This window comes from Procambarus clarkii, chromosome 42, assembly GCF_040958095.1.
Source record: "Procambarus clarkii isolate CNS0578487 chromosome 42, FALCON_Pclarkii_2.0, whole genome shotgun sequence".
In the NCBI taxonomy this organism is placed as follows: Eukaryota; Metazoa; Arthropoda; class Malacostraca; order Decapoda; family Cambaridae; genus Procambarus; species Procambarus clarkii.
The window spans coordinates 7,102,234-7,117,246 of NC_091191.1; the positions used below are offsets into that span (position 1 = coordinate 7,102,234).

Here is a 15,013-nt window from a genome sequence, read left to right on the forward strand (position 1 = left end):
CACACAATACAGCTTATGCAGCATTACACAATACACATAATATAATCTACACAAGCATACACTACATACTATATGCACAATACACTAATTACATTCTAATCATTTCATACACTACACTATATGCAGAATACTAATTACTATACAATACATACTGCATTGTACTACAATACTCTGCACTCTAAATACACTAAATACAAATTACTACATTATACATACTACTGCTAATAGGAGTCAAAATTCTTTTGTTCCTGTACCCACTTTTAATAGCTTCGTTTTGTTTTAAATAATGACCCGACCTCATGGTGTGAATATTGAGCAAACTTAATGGTGTATGGGTGGGAGTAGTTGGGGAGGGGGGGGGAGGCAGGTGGTGTTGTATAAACAATATTATAAGCAATACTGCCTTATAAGCAATAATTGCTGCCTTATAAGCAATAACACAATCTAGCCTGATTCTAGATGTTGGTCAACTAGGTGATATAAATACACAAACTCACTCTGTATGATCATACGGAAGCGTTGAAGAATTTAATATGATGAGGCTACAAGCTATCGCTCGTACTCCCCCTTCCCCCTTATTTAAATAACAGTATTAACAATGGACTACACTGCCCAATATCAAGAGAATACACAAGTCTAGCACAGAATCTGCACAAGTAACCACCACAGACGGCAGGAGCACTAAGAGCAACTTGCGACGTACACAATACCTTGAAATAATTGTCACAGGAAGGGAAGGGGATTGACCTGGACGGTCGAGGATTGAACGGCGACCTGCAAGAAGCGAGACCGTCGCTCTACCGCCCAGCCCAAGTGGTTGGACAATTGTGACAGGAAAAACATTGAGCTTAGAAACGAGAACTTCTGAACCCAAGTATGCATATGGTGATAAAACTACCAATGCTGAGTCACACACATCAGAAGCAACACAAATGAGGCTAAGCTCATCATTCGAGAAGAAAACACCATAAGGCGTAAAGTCTCTCACAACAATCGACAAGAGAACCAAGGAAATTTGACAATAGCATCACCACTGGTAAATTCCTACTAGAAAATATAAATTGTCTTAATCCGTGACGACGCCTTCACCCCCATTGTTTATTATATTGTACTCTATTAAGAGAAAACGGGGGGGGGGGGAAGGGGGGTAGAAATAGCCTAAGCTACTCTATCCCTTTGAGATGTATTTCTTTATCTCAATAAACATACTTGAACCTGAACTTAAGAGAAAACGTTTTTAAACGCGACAAAGTCAACAGCAGTAAAGTGTACTTCTATATTTGTGTTTCTTAACGTTTTTGTCAGCACTTTGCCTTCTGTTCAACCAACACTCTTAGTTTAAGGTAGTTTACCCACGGACTCACCATAAGTAGCTTCGGAAAATTCAAGATGTATTTACGTTATACGTGTTTGACATTGGTAATTACCTGCAGTAAGGGCAGATTAAGTGTTCCATTAAGTGTAGATTAGGTGTGTCAACTTAAGTGTTCCCCACACACACAGTTGATTGACAGTTGAGAGGCGGGACCAAAGAGCCAGAGCTCAACCCCCGCAAACACAAATAGGCGAGTACATACACAAACCACACCATATGCAACATTAAACTATACCAAATGCACAATTGATTTACCCTGACCTAACACAGTTAATTATTAATTTATTCTCATTAAGCTTGTGGAGGAAGGCTGATAAACGGTAAATATTTACTCTGGAGAAAGTAGGATATGTGGGTGAGCATATGCGGGCTCGGGAAGGTCCACATGGGCCAGGTAACATGTGGGTCACCAACACGCTCGCTTCTCCCACCTTCATGTCCTCCAGCATCCAGATCAATACAACCTGCCCTCTCCTGGTAATGCATAGACCTTGCGTAGTGATGTAAGAGTGTTAGCACCTCCAACCTTAAGAAACCTTATTTGTTTACTGCTTGTGCCTGCAGTATCGAGCGGTTAGCTCTTGGACCCCACCTTTCCAATCGTCGCTTGTCTAATGTACTGACTCCCGTCCTTTTCCTTCATCATATATCCTACATATATGTCTAACACATCCCCAGGATGCTGCCCCTAGCACGTGCCTAACGCCCAGATACCTATTTACTGCTGGAAGAACTGGGAGATCTGCTGAAAGAAACTGCCCATTTATTTCTACCTCGGCCGGGAATCGAATTCGGGACCCCTAGGAACTATGACCTCTGAGCGCTTTCCACACGGCAGCCAGGCTCCCTTGCGTGCGCGCGCAAGGCGGCCTTCATCTCAGAATGTGAATAAGGCCAAAACAAAATAAGGAGTGACGTCATGACGGGGGGATGTGGGTGGTTAACAGGAGTCTTGCGTCACTGCTAGGCCAAGACCCCCACCCCGCACCCCCTAACATATTAATGGGGGCAGATAACATGCTCATGAACGTGTAGGTCATAACTATCATTACGATATTCTGTAATTATAAACTTATTCAATATATATATATATATATATATATATATATATATATATATATATATATATATATATATATATATATATATATACACAGGAACTTGAAAGACTTAAATCGGATATGCAAATAACCTGGTTACTTGTTCTATAGCATTACAATATATATGCTTACATCATTTCATTAGCCACTGTAATGGAACAAACGTCGATCACCGTTCGCTCACGTTAGGGCAATATCGACGCTCCAGAAGCACGACCCAAAATCTGTCTAAAAGATTAGTTCATAATAATTTATAATTTTATAACTGACTAAGAGTACTCGAGGCAACATCACAAGGTAAAGGGATACCAAACGATAACATTCATGTTGAGACGAGATGCACAAAACAGCCCACAAATTATCACATCGGCTGTTCTAGTCATGACAGAAGTCATGACAATCTACCTGATAGATTGTATATATCCTGCAGGAGACTAAGTTAAATTAGTCTCACTTTTCATCACTTTTAAACAATCTGTAACAATTGTAATGTTAAGAAAAATTATAGTTTCAACGAGATTGTGTTGTTCGGGGTCAGGTAACTCAACACAAGTGACGTGTTTAAATAAAACACCAAAACAATTTACATCGTTTTCCTCTGAAACAATTTTGTGGGGGTAAGAAATCAAAACACAGCTCACATTTCCAGTTTTTTTCTCACAGACTATGGGTAGTAAAGCCAATGTGTCAAAAGTTAATTCTGCGTCAGGTTATTTGCCTGCCTCTGAACTAACATGTTGTGTTGACAAACACTGTACGTGATGCCATGCACCCAATGCACGCACCCAACGTTTCGGGCACTAGTTGTGCGCCTCAGATCCCTCACAATGACCAGAGGTAACTAAAACGTGCAAGTCGTACCTTCGCAAGATTGATTACAAGATATTTATCAGTGTGGAGCTCGTGTTACTTACTGTCAATAAATGAGATGGGTGCAGCGGAGGCTACCCTGAGGGTGAGGGGTGTGCCACCGGTGGCAACCCCAGGGGAGTGCCACCGGTAGCAACCCCAGGGGGTGTCAGAGAAGCAACTAGAAGGGGCGCCGACAGAGTCACACACGAACTCCAATAACTCGTCTCCCAGACATCTCATAACATTATTTCTTACACGGAATATTATAAAGCAAGAAAAGCGTGTAAAACTTGGTAAGAAAGAGGTCAAATTAATTCAGGGAAACTTAATGCGTGCCTCTGATATGTCTTAACACAAGTTGAACTGCATGTGTGTTACTTGGTTTAGGGGTTAACCTCAGCACGTGTGTTATGTTATTTGGTTTAGGATTAACCTCTGCACGTGTTATGTGCAGTTGGTTTAACACACTGTTCAGTTTAAATATAAAACTATTCTACGTTTGACACCATCATGAAGAGAATCGCAAATATCCATCGTGACCAGTGGGTTAGCTGGAGAAATTCAGTTTGGTGATATAGAGGGGAGTGGGGGGTCGGTGGAGGGGGGGTGGGGATGTTCAAAGGTCCAGACTCAATGCCCAGCTCCTACACAAAAACCACGGATATGTCAATACATCTCCATCCCAAGGATCACTATTTCATGCTGCCTACACTTGTTGTCTCGTTTGGCATTATTCACTTTACTCGCTCCATACTAAAGTTTATATCCACCAGGTGCCCTTCAGTACATGCACTCAGCAATACATTACAAAACCAAAATGTACATTATAGCTACATCTCACTCCAGGGTTCGCTCTCTCTTAATTCGTAGCATTAGTGCCGTATCTCTTAATATTGTAATTTCGAACCCATTTTATATTTTAATAAATACCTGTACTGCATTAATAAATAATTCTTACTTACCGACACCAGTGGAAGCTCTGGTAATGATGCAAAGCCAATGTATGAATTGTACAATGTGAAATGGAGGCTCTATAACAAAGCCTCGTATTGAGAAAAGTTAGAGCCCGAGGTCAATTTTTTCATTATGCCTATAGTCATAGATGATCTCATGGATGGTTTAGGGGTAAACTAAACTAAACTTTAGGGTTGGTTTAGGGTACAATGGACATCAAAATCACATCACTAGAAGCGCCTTGAGCTCTCTAAACAACCCGTTTATGTCCTGACCCACATACCATAGAGACCAACAATACACAATGATCTGTACAATATGTGAAACGGTGGAAGGGGAGGAAATACCACAACATCGCCACTCTTCCATTAGCCTCAAACACACACACACTCACACAGCCACACCCCTCAACCTTCCGGAACGAATATATCGCCTCTTAAACCTTCTCTCTATTTTTTTTTTAACAAAACATTACCGAGCACTCCCCCACTTTAACCTTCTCGGGCCACCCCACCCACACCCTCCGACACCAACAATGGAAGGCTTTTTTCCATGCAGGCCTCTTGCGTGACATTTTTATTTTCACTAGAGCACCGTAATTTTGCGGTAATACCTGTATACCGTAATTCGTAAATTATATATATATATATATATATATATACATATATATATATATATATATATATATATATATTATATATATATATATATATATTTATATATATATATATATATATATATATATATATATAATATTTTATATTATATATATATATATATATATATATATATATATATATATATATATATATATATATATACAATCTTTGGACAACACCCACCAGTGGGACTCGAACCCAGAAAGCACAACTACCTTCCAGTAGCTGGCATAACTAGTATGCTTTAACCCACTACGCCATCAGACCTTACAAAAGAAGTAGATAGTTCGAGATATATATATCTCAAACATCTCTACCTCCCGAAGGCACCAGATGAGTGAGGGGTCAGTCTGCAATTTTCGTCAAGCCACTGTCAATGTGAGAGAACTCGTGTCCAGCTTATAAGCTGGACACGAGTTCTCTCACATTGACAGTGGCTTGACGAAAATTGCAGACTGACCCCTCACTCATCTGGTGCCTTCGGGAGGTAGAGATGTTTGAGATATATATATCTCGAACTATCTACTTCTTTTGTAAGGTCTGATGGCGTAGTGGGTTAAAGCATACTAGTTATGCCAGCTACTGGAAGGTAGTTGTGCTTTCTGGGTTCGAGTCCCACTGGTGGGTGTTGTCCAAAGATTGTTTATCTTAACTTGTGGTTTATGCAAGTATAGGCTTATATATATATATATATATATATATATATACACACACACACACACACACACACACAGGGACTTCTCAAGTTATTCACTCCATCATAAGCCTAAATAAATTCCCTATTACAAGAGCTATATTGAAACAGTTTGCAGTAATTAAGAACTTTTCTTTATTTCTCAGACCATCCACTAGGGGCATGATGACAACAGTGTAGGTGAAAGTAATGCATGTGTGCTGTGGGAACCATATATCCAATTACTGCACAAAAACATTTTCAGGGTAAATATAAAAACTACATTTCACAGGAGGTTGAAAACTTCATACAATACATGCTTTCAGTGTTGTGAATTAAATCATCTATCACCTTGATGTTCTGTATGCTATTAATGGGGCTCACAGAGGTTTACCGAATTCTAGTTTATGGATGTATGGACTGAACTGTGTCTACTTCAAACACAAATCTCTTGATATTAATTACTACAAACTGTTATAACATAGCTTTTATAATAATACATTTATTATAACTACTGTAATAATGAACTTATTAACGTTTATAATAGGGTGAAGAATTTGTAGACACACTCTTATTGCCTAATACTTTGCCATGAGTGTTCACAAAGCAAAGAATATCATAAATACAATCAATATATTGTATATCACCTGCCCTGGTGATGCTCTATTACTCCCTTATCTATCCATATCTCAACTATGGTATTTGTGCTTGGGGTTCTACTACCCAAAATCATTTATGTCCTCTAATTACTCAACACAAAGCTGCTATTAGGACAATATCCAACTCTAGCCACAGACATCACTCGGTACCCCTACTCAAATCTCTGAATATGTTAGACATTAAGTCACTGCACGTTCTCTCATGTGTATTATACATAAATAAAACGCTGAAATGTAATGCCAATCCTGACCTCAAAAGCTTCATTGAAGGTTGTAACAGAACCCATGAGCACCACACCAGAAACAAATACAGTTTTGATATTCCAAGAGTACGACTTAATCAAACTAGAAATGCTCTACAAATCAAGGGACCCAGAATGTGGAATGACCTTCCCAATCATGTTAAAGACTACCTCTCTCACCCAATTTAAGATAAAAACGAAGCACTACCTAATAAATTCCCTGTAACCTACCTTACCCCTGTATTGTCAACCCATGTCTGTTTCTTTTTAAACACTGCTGTTTGTCGACCTGATTATATTGTGCTGCTTTTTCAGCCATGTTCCGCCATTTCTTATTTTTATTTTTATTTGTTCTCAACACATTTTATACTTTAAACTCAATTAGTATTAAGTTTTAGTCTTTAATGTTTTTCCTGCCCGAAATGCTTTGCGTAGTCATGGCTTTAGGCATTTTATGTACCAGCTCTATCTATAAACCTAGCAATTTTTGTAAAAATCTCTTGTATGTATGTACCTTACCTGAATAAACATTTATTTATTTATTTATTTATTATTTATATATACAGTACTGTACTGTACTTACCATGAAATTTATTATATTTTAGTAAATTCCAACATAATTTCCTGCTGCCAACATTTCAAAAAATATATTTCTTGCTTCTCTTTTAACATTTATAAAGCTCTTCATGTGATATTAAAAAATTATTATAAAATTGCAATGAAAAACAAAACATACTACAGTATACATGTTGGGAGTTTGAGAGTAAAACATTTCACCCTCTTTTGGATAACATTATAATGTACAATTTTAGCCGCAACAATGTGGTAACAGAGCAAGACAATAAGCACAGAAATAAAAAATATACAGTATATGGTAATAAAAGCATTTTAGTTTCATTTATCAGAAAAAAAATCATGAATTTATAATCAAAATTATTTATGTTCATGAGAATTATATTCATTGGTTTAGCAATGCTTTAAGCCAGATAAGAGGTAATTCAGACAATTTTCATATTATAAAAAGAAGACAACACAAATATGCATAACTATGATGATAGTTGGATCCTGCAGATCACTGGTCAGAACAGTTGGCCAACAACTGAAAGATTCCAGGTCCAAACCTGTGTAGGACGGAAACATTTAGATAATTTTCCTTTCAACTGATGCCTCTATCTTATCTTCTCACCTAAGACATCACATTTTAATGGAATTGACAAATCCATTAATATTGCAGGGTTTAGAAAAAATAATAACACAATAAGCTGTTTCCCATGTATCAGCCTCAATAGATTAGTGGGTTGCCGAGATTTGCAGTTTCTAGAATACAGTACATGTACTGTAGTTAGTACAAAAAATTGAACTGTTTTTGCCCAAGTGTAGACAAGTGAAAACAGACTGTATCGCCAAGCAGTAAATAGTAACCGACAAGCAACAAATTTGCCTCCAATAGACAAGTGTGGAATATCAGAGCTAAATTTATTCTCTTTTCATACCAGTAACCTCACTCCCAATGTGGCAAAGGCCTGTTAAATACTACTGTATTTGGGAAAATCAGACAACCAGATAAACCTTAATATAAACAAATTGTGTACAAACGAATTATGCAAAATTTATAATTTTGTATATTGTAACAGTAAATTTCACACATTTCATACATCATGCAACATTTCACATTTCATACATCATGTAACATTATCAGAAACGGTCGACAAACTATACAAAATTTTATGTCCCCTTCCTCCCTACTTTTAATGCTAAACTACTTTCTGTATCTATTTATTCATATTTTGCTTACAGAATCTGTGCTTGCACCAAAATGATTTTGACCCATTGTTACTCAGCATGTATCCAAATAGTGCAAAAGTCCCTGGGATCTGCATTCAGCTCTGCTTTCTATGAGTTAGGTTGAGGTAATAATGTGCAGATTAGTCCATACTACCATTTAACCCTCAAAGTGCAGTTATGAAAATTGTCACCCCTGATTGTGGGCATAAAACAAATCATTATTTTGATATTTTTTCTTATGCAATTGCAGATCTGTATTCAAACATATGGAAAAAGTCATGTATCTACCCTTATTTTAACCTGGGAAGTAGTCAACATTCCTCCTGGTATTCACCAACATTACATTACTGATGGGAGCCAGAACCAAACAAAAGTGTTTGTTTATTTTTCATATGAAATATATTCAGAAGTAAGGTATCTACAATATATGCAAAAGTAAAAAGAATACAAAAATATACTATACATATCCAGTACTGGGTACAGTGAAGATCATTATGTTGCCCAAGGAAAGTACAGGTGTCATTTGTTGGAACAGAGACCAGGAGCTGAAGTTTAAATCCAAATTATTTTTGTGGCGTTCCATGACTCCTGGGAGACCCCACTGAGCTATTGTAACCATATGGGCAACATTGGTATTCAAGCCTTGATGTAAAATGTAGGGCTTTTGTGATCAATGGATGATGACCTTACTTCAAGTGTTAACATATTTTACCACAATTTGATTTTTTGTTACTGGAGGTCAATTTTTGTAGTGTATTTTTACAGTATTTAGTATTTAGCCAGCAAGTTCCAAGCTTTCACGTTTCAAAACAATCCCCGAGATCATTCCAGCAAAGCCTTGGGAATCCTAAAAAAAATCTTCAACATCTACCTAAACTCAAGTAGAATTCCATAAATAAAACCTAAATCAGTCATGTGAGCCTAGAATATGTACCTAACCTAATGACTGTGAATACACCGAGTGCAGTACTGTATTAGAGTTGCCGCTCCACTTGGACACGGGGATCTCGGGAACTAGAAGCAACAGTTTTATAGTTATTCTAGTATTTTTCAACTGGGGTTCCGCCCAACCACTTGGGCTGGACGGTAGAGCGACGGTCTCGCTTCATGCAGGTCGGCGTTCAATCCCTGACTGTCCAAGTGGTTGGGCACCATTCCTTCCTCCCCCCTCCCCTGTGTCCCATCCCAAATCCTTATCCTGACCCTTTCCCAGTGCTATATAGCCATAAAGTCTTGGCGCTTTCCCTTGACAGTTCCCTTCCCCTCAACTGGGGTTCCACAGAACCCTAGGGTGAACCTTCCTCAGGGATACTGTAACAAATTTATACATAGCACAGAAAATAAAATATTTATCACAAGATATTTTAACCCAATATATGAACAAATATTTTAAGAGTTATTCCTTGGTAAAAAGAATTACTGGATTAGGTAGAGGGGTCAATGAATTGTTACCTGCACTTAATTATAAAAAGCAGCTTACTATTAAGGTTAGCTATGACGGTTGTAATATTGTAGTGATTAAATGCTTTGCCCACCACAGTAATATTTAGATTCTACAATTATTTTCTGTTGTGTAAGACATATATATGATGATTTCAAGTCAATTGCCAATACTCCACTAAAACCTAGCTAAACCTAATCTAAGCAAATAATCTTGCCTAACCCATCCTAACCTATTACACATGAACCCAAAAAATAGAAAGAAGTTTGTATGGTATAAAGATAAACATATCGAGTTTAAATACATTCCATTATTTTTTCATTTATTCCCTTGGTTTTATTAATACTGTATGTATATTTATTAACATTTTGTTTCATTTGAGCTATATTTAGGAAATTTTATCTGGATTTCAGTAGATAAGAGTCAATTCATGAAACAAATGCACTGTACCTCTATCCAATATACAGTACTGTATTCACAATCCTTGTTAGGTCCAGGCAAGAGTTCTCAACATTCATATTTCAATATTTACAGGATAATAATAATTATAATATTAATTCATTGTGTCAGGGGTTAGCTTATATCGAGGTCCCCTGTCAAAGTCGAATTACTGACCCCCCCAGGATGCAACTCCACAAGCTGACTAGCTTATGCGTATCAATTTACTGCTAAATGAAGAGCGCCATTAGATGATAAGGAACACACCAAAACATTGGTCTACCCAAGGATTCTCGACCGAGTTGAGAAAGAACCAGACTGTACTCCTGGGACCCTTAAAAGATTGTAATACTGGTATATGAGTATTCCCACTCTGGGACAGATTCTGTGAAAAAAGTCGATACCCTTTACAATGGGCAAGGGTGAATCCTTGTTGCTACCTGTTCAGTTAACTGGAAAGACCTAACGGTGATTACCTGACTGACCAAATAATGTGATTATCATTCACACCATCATGCTGTTAACATTACAGCATCACTTAATTTTTTTTATCAAAGCCTGGTTCACATTTCCACTCTCGTCACAAATGTATTTTGTTCACAATGAGAATACTTTTGTTCACAAGGTTCACAATGAGAATACTGCACAGCACCAGTGGTCTCTGTAGCACAATGGGCTACATCCTTAGCTGTCACAGAACCCAGATTCAATCCCCCTAGCAGGACAGAAATGGTTGTGCACATTTCCTTTCACCTGATGCAGTAAATATGTACCCAAGAGTTTGGACAATTGTTGAGGGTTGCATCTTAGAGAAGGTCAATAATTGACCTATGGGAACTTTAATAAGCCTATATATTTAGGCTCTCTGTTCCCAATAAAGGGAACTGCAAAGTTTGAGTACTAGCAGTAATCTCAAAAGCTATCTGGAGTTGTTCTTTTTTATCCAGAAATATTCTGAATGACATAGACTATGTACAACCATTGATGAATCTAACACCAATTGCTATATACTGTATACATATTCATTTGTCTTTGTCCAGTGTTAGTCTAGGTTCAGAGTGGGTATGTTTTATAAGGAGGTAAGATTATTTAGGCTAGGGTACTTATATCAAGAAGTGGTTGTTTCAGTAGCATGCAGGACCTGGCAGGTACCAGAAATGTACATATCCCTCAAATCATATATGGCAATGTATTTCTGTTGTTCTGGAGCCGAATGCTCAGCATGTCACTGTAGTGTGTACCAAACTGTGCAGTACTTAGTGGGGCCTACGTTTAAAACAGCACTGATGGCCTAGCAATAGGCGCTATGATAACCGATTTGTGAATCTATCAACAAACTCAACATCTAGCTGCAACTACAGAATAAATATGAAGAATTAGGTACACTTTCGCTATGATATGTTGGTATTCAACATTACATCATATTCCAGTGTGAAATATTAGCTTTAATCTTCATAATAAAACGGCACCCTAAGGCCTTTAAATTGCATTCGCAATGTTTTGATGGCAGGTGTCAATTCATATAATAACAATTCAACGCTTTGCGTTGCAAATATTAGTCCATAATACTCACCAATGGAGGATCTCGACCGTCTTGTGTGTTTTCAGCTAATGAGCCAGGGACAAGGGTGAGGGTTACATAGAAAAAAACACGAGCGGGTTGAGGAGGTTGGCGACACACCCAGCTGGTAGCCTCGGGTCGATGGCTCAGCTGGCCACTGTCACCCCCGCACGCCGCCACCATCGGCACAACACCGCAATACCGTACCATATATTTACCTGATTTTACCTGAGGGAATACCATATCTAGTGGCCTCTATGGGGAAGACAAAGCTTGTGAAAGATCCCAATTATTCTTGACTTTTATTTCCCAGGTCAATTTTGAATCTATCATCAGGCTGTGAGATGAGTGTATAGCGAATATCAATTACCTCTGTACTTAGCAGTGAAGACTTTGATATTTTACCTGCAGTTGAACAAATCTATGTAGGTAGGGAAGAGGACAAGATCAAAGGCCCCCCATTTTTCCCGGTGATTTTATCCAGCTGGATTTTGAACTGCAGCAATGTTCTTGGCGTGTACGCCTTCGGCGTGTAGGCGGTTCCATGGGTTTATAACGCTATGGATGAAGAGGCATCTCTTGTTTTTCTGTCCTATATTAATTCTGGCTTTTTTTTCATTGAGCTTGAAGCTGTTGCCCCTTGTATGTGTTACATTTGACCTTTTAAAGTAGTGAAATTCATATTATTTAATATTTTAAGTTTTGATGAGATTAGCCCTTTTATTTCTGGTTTGTAGTGTTGTTAGTCCTATATGGCCCATAACTCTTAATTCCTAGTGTGAGAGTCGACTTAGTTCTGGGATGATTTTTGTCGTCCGGTGTTGAACTTTGTCCAAAGCATATGTATGTATGTGTCCTCCATCTTGAGGTTATCTTGAGATGATTTCGGGGCTTAACGTCCCCGCGGACCGGTCCTCGACCAAGCCTCCTTTTTGTTACACACACCCCAGGAAGCAACCCGTAGCAGCTGTCTAACTCCCAGGTACCTATTTATTGCTAGGTAACAGGGGCATCAGGGTGAAAGAAACATTTTTGCCTATTTGTCTCCGCCTCCACCGGGGATCGAACCCATGCTTGGATACAGTAATCTACAGGGGGCGTACCAGAGATTCGTACAGTTGAGCAACTACCTTATTTTCTTTGAAGTCGAAAGTTCGTTTGGCTATTTAGATTTTATTTTAAGTGCAGCTCCCACTTGTTTTGCAACGTTCAGTGACTGGTGGATTCCGGTTAGATCCTTTTCTTCTTTAATCTGATGTACGGCGATGTTGTTGTTTGGTGGTTGTGACGTGCATTGGTATACCCCACATGACAATAATTATCAAAAGAAGGCACCAAGCAGAAAAGTGGTACAAGTTCAAATATGCGGGATATGAAAAAAAAACGCTAAATGTCACGAAAGATTCCAATACGAGAACAAAAGCGCATAAGGCGAACGATATCAACGATATCTGATTACCAGCACATGAAAGCTCCCGCAATTTTCAATATTAAAATGCATTTGCAAGTCTTCTGTATTTGCGAAGTTCATAACGATCTCTTTGTAAGGCCTCAAATATCATTTTCCCTTCCTTCTTTTCTTTACCATGAATCTTTGTGTTATCTGCAAATTTGATGATATGGTTTGTAATATTCTCATGTCATTGAAGTATGCCAAAAAGTGCTGGCCCCAAGATGGAACTTTGCGGTACCCGACTCATCACAGATCTCCATTTAGGGAGACACTTTGCTCTTTTTGTCTTATCCATTCTAGTTTTCTACGATTTATTTCATGTGTTTATAATTTCCTTGCCAGTCATTCATATGGTATCTTATCAAAAGCATTATAGAAGTCCATGCATACTACGTCAGCTGGAAGTCCTTTGTCTCAATAGTTGGTTACAGTTTTCAGAATATGAGCATGTTTACCTGAACTTACCTCATGGCCACCATCTCTCAGGTGGCCTCGACGAGGACAGGAAGCCGGCGGCTTGTCGAAGGTCCTCTCATTTGTCCTGATGATTTTATCGAACTGGATTTTGAAATTCAGCAGCGCTTTGGCATTTACAGTTTAGACAGGTAGACGGTTACCACTTGGACTGGACAGTAGAGTGACGGTCTCGCTTCACGCAGGTCGACAGGACTGTCCCAGTGGTTGGGCACCATTCCTCCTCCCCGTCCCATCTCAAATCTTTATCCCAATCTCTTCCAAGGGCTATATAATCGTAATAGCTTGGAGCTTTCTCCTGATAGTTCCCCTTCCATGGGTTTATAACCCCATGGATGAAACATCATCTCTCTTGTTATTCGTTCTACATTGTGGCTTGTTACGCTTGAAGTGTTATAAATAAATAATAAATGTTTATTCAGGTAAGGTACATACATACAAGAGATTTTACAACAATTGATGGATTTATAGATAGAGCTGGTACATACAATGCCTAAAGCCACTATTACGCAAAGCGTTTCAGGCAGTTGTTCCTTGTTCGTGTTACATCTGACCTTTTGAAGAAGTGCTTTGGAGCGAGTAAACAATATACTCGCTCCTGTTTCTCATTAGCTTAATGGCAAAACTTATTAGCACTAATTACGAAGCTATAATATTGTCCCTAATTACAGGTAACATTCCTTCCGACCAATTGGAGGACGGTGAGGTGTAGTCCAATAACATAAGCAATCGAGAAGCAATTAATAATTCAGGGGACACGTACCGCTCCTGTGCCAGGTAAGTCCACTACGGGCTCACCATAGCCCGTGCTACTAGGAAGTTGTTCCGAGTAGCTGAATCTATAACAACAGCAGATTAATAATTTTACAAGCCATTCATGCCCGTGCCACCTTTTGGGTGGCTTAATCTTTATCAATCAGATTAATAATAAAAAATTCCACAGTGAAATCACTGATTTCAGTGATAATCAGTGAAAATTTCACGATATGGTGGTTAGCAGTTAACTTCAGTACAGACGCTTGGGAGTTACCTCACCTCTTCAATCTCAAGACTCAAGAAATCAAATTTGATTTGATTTGACTGTAGCACCCGGCGTGTACATTTCCAACCGACCCCAAGACGCTACAGCTTCGACACAGAGCAGACTACGACCGCAACGAGCTACCACGCTCACGATCTCATCGAGTTCAGACACTCACCATTCCACATCGAGCCGCCACGCTCTCCCGCATAGAGCTCTGGGACTCTGGCCTCACTCAGCTCTCTACTCCAAGCTCCGTCTCAACGTCTACAACACTGCCAACAACTGACTGCTGTAACCGAGACTACTAAATAAATATGAAAACC

The 15,013-nt window shown here is 38.7% G+C and overlaps 1 protein-coding gene across 1 annotated transcript in view; it reads right to left on the bottom strand.

The window, feature by feature from the left end:
* LOC123770299 (kinesin family member unc-104) overlaps window positions 1-11,910 on the bottom strand; it is a 53,489-nt gene extending 41,579 nt beyond the window's left edge. The window contains exon 1 of the transcript XR_011231233.1: window positions 11,752-11,910. The gene's annotated coding sequence lies outside the window, so the exon portion shown is untranslated. The remainder of the gene's footprint in view (window positions 1-11,751) is intronic.
* Between the last annotated feature and the right edge of the window lie 3,103 nt (window positions 11,911-15,013).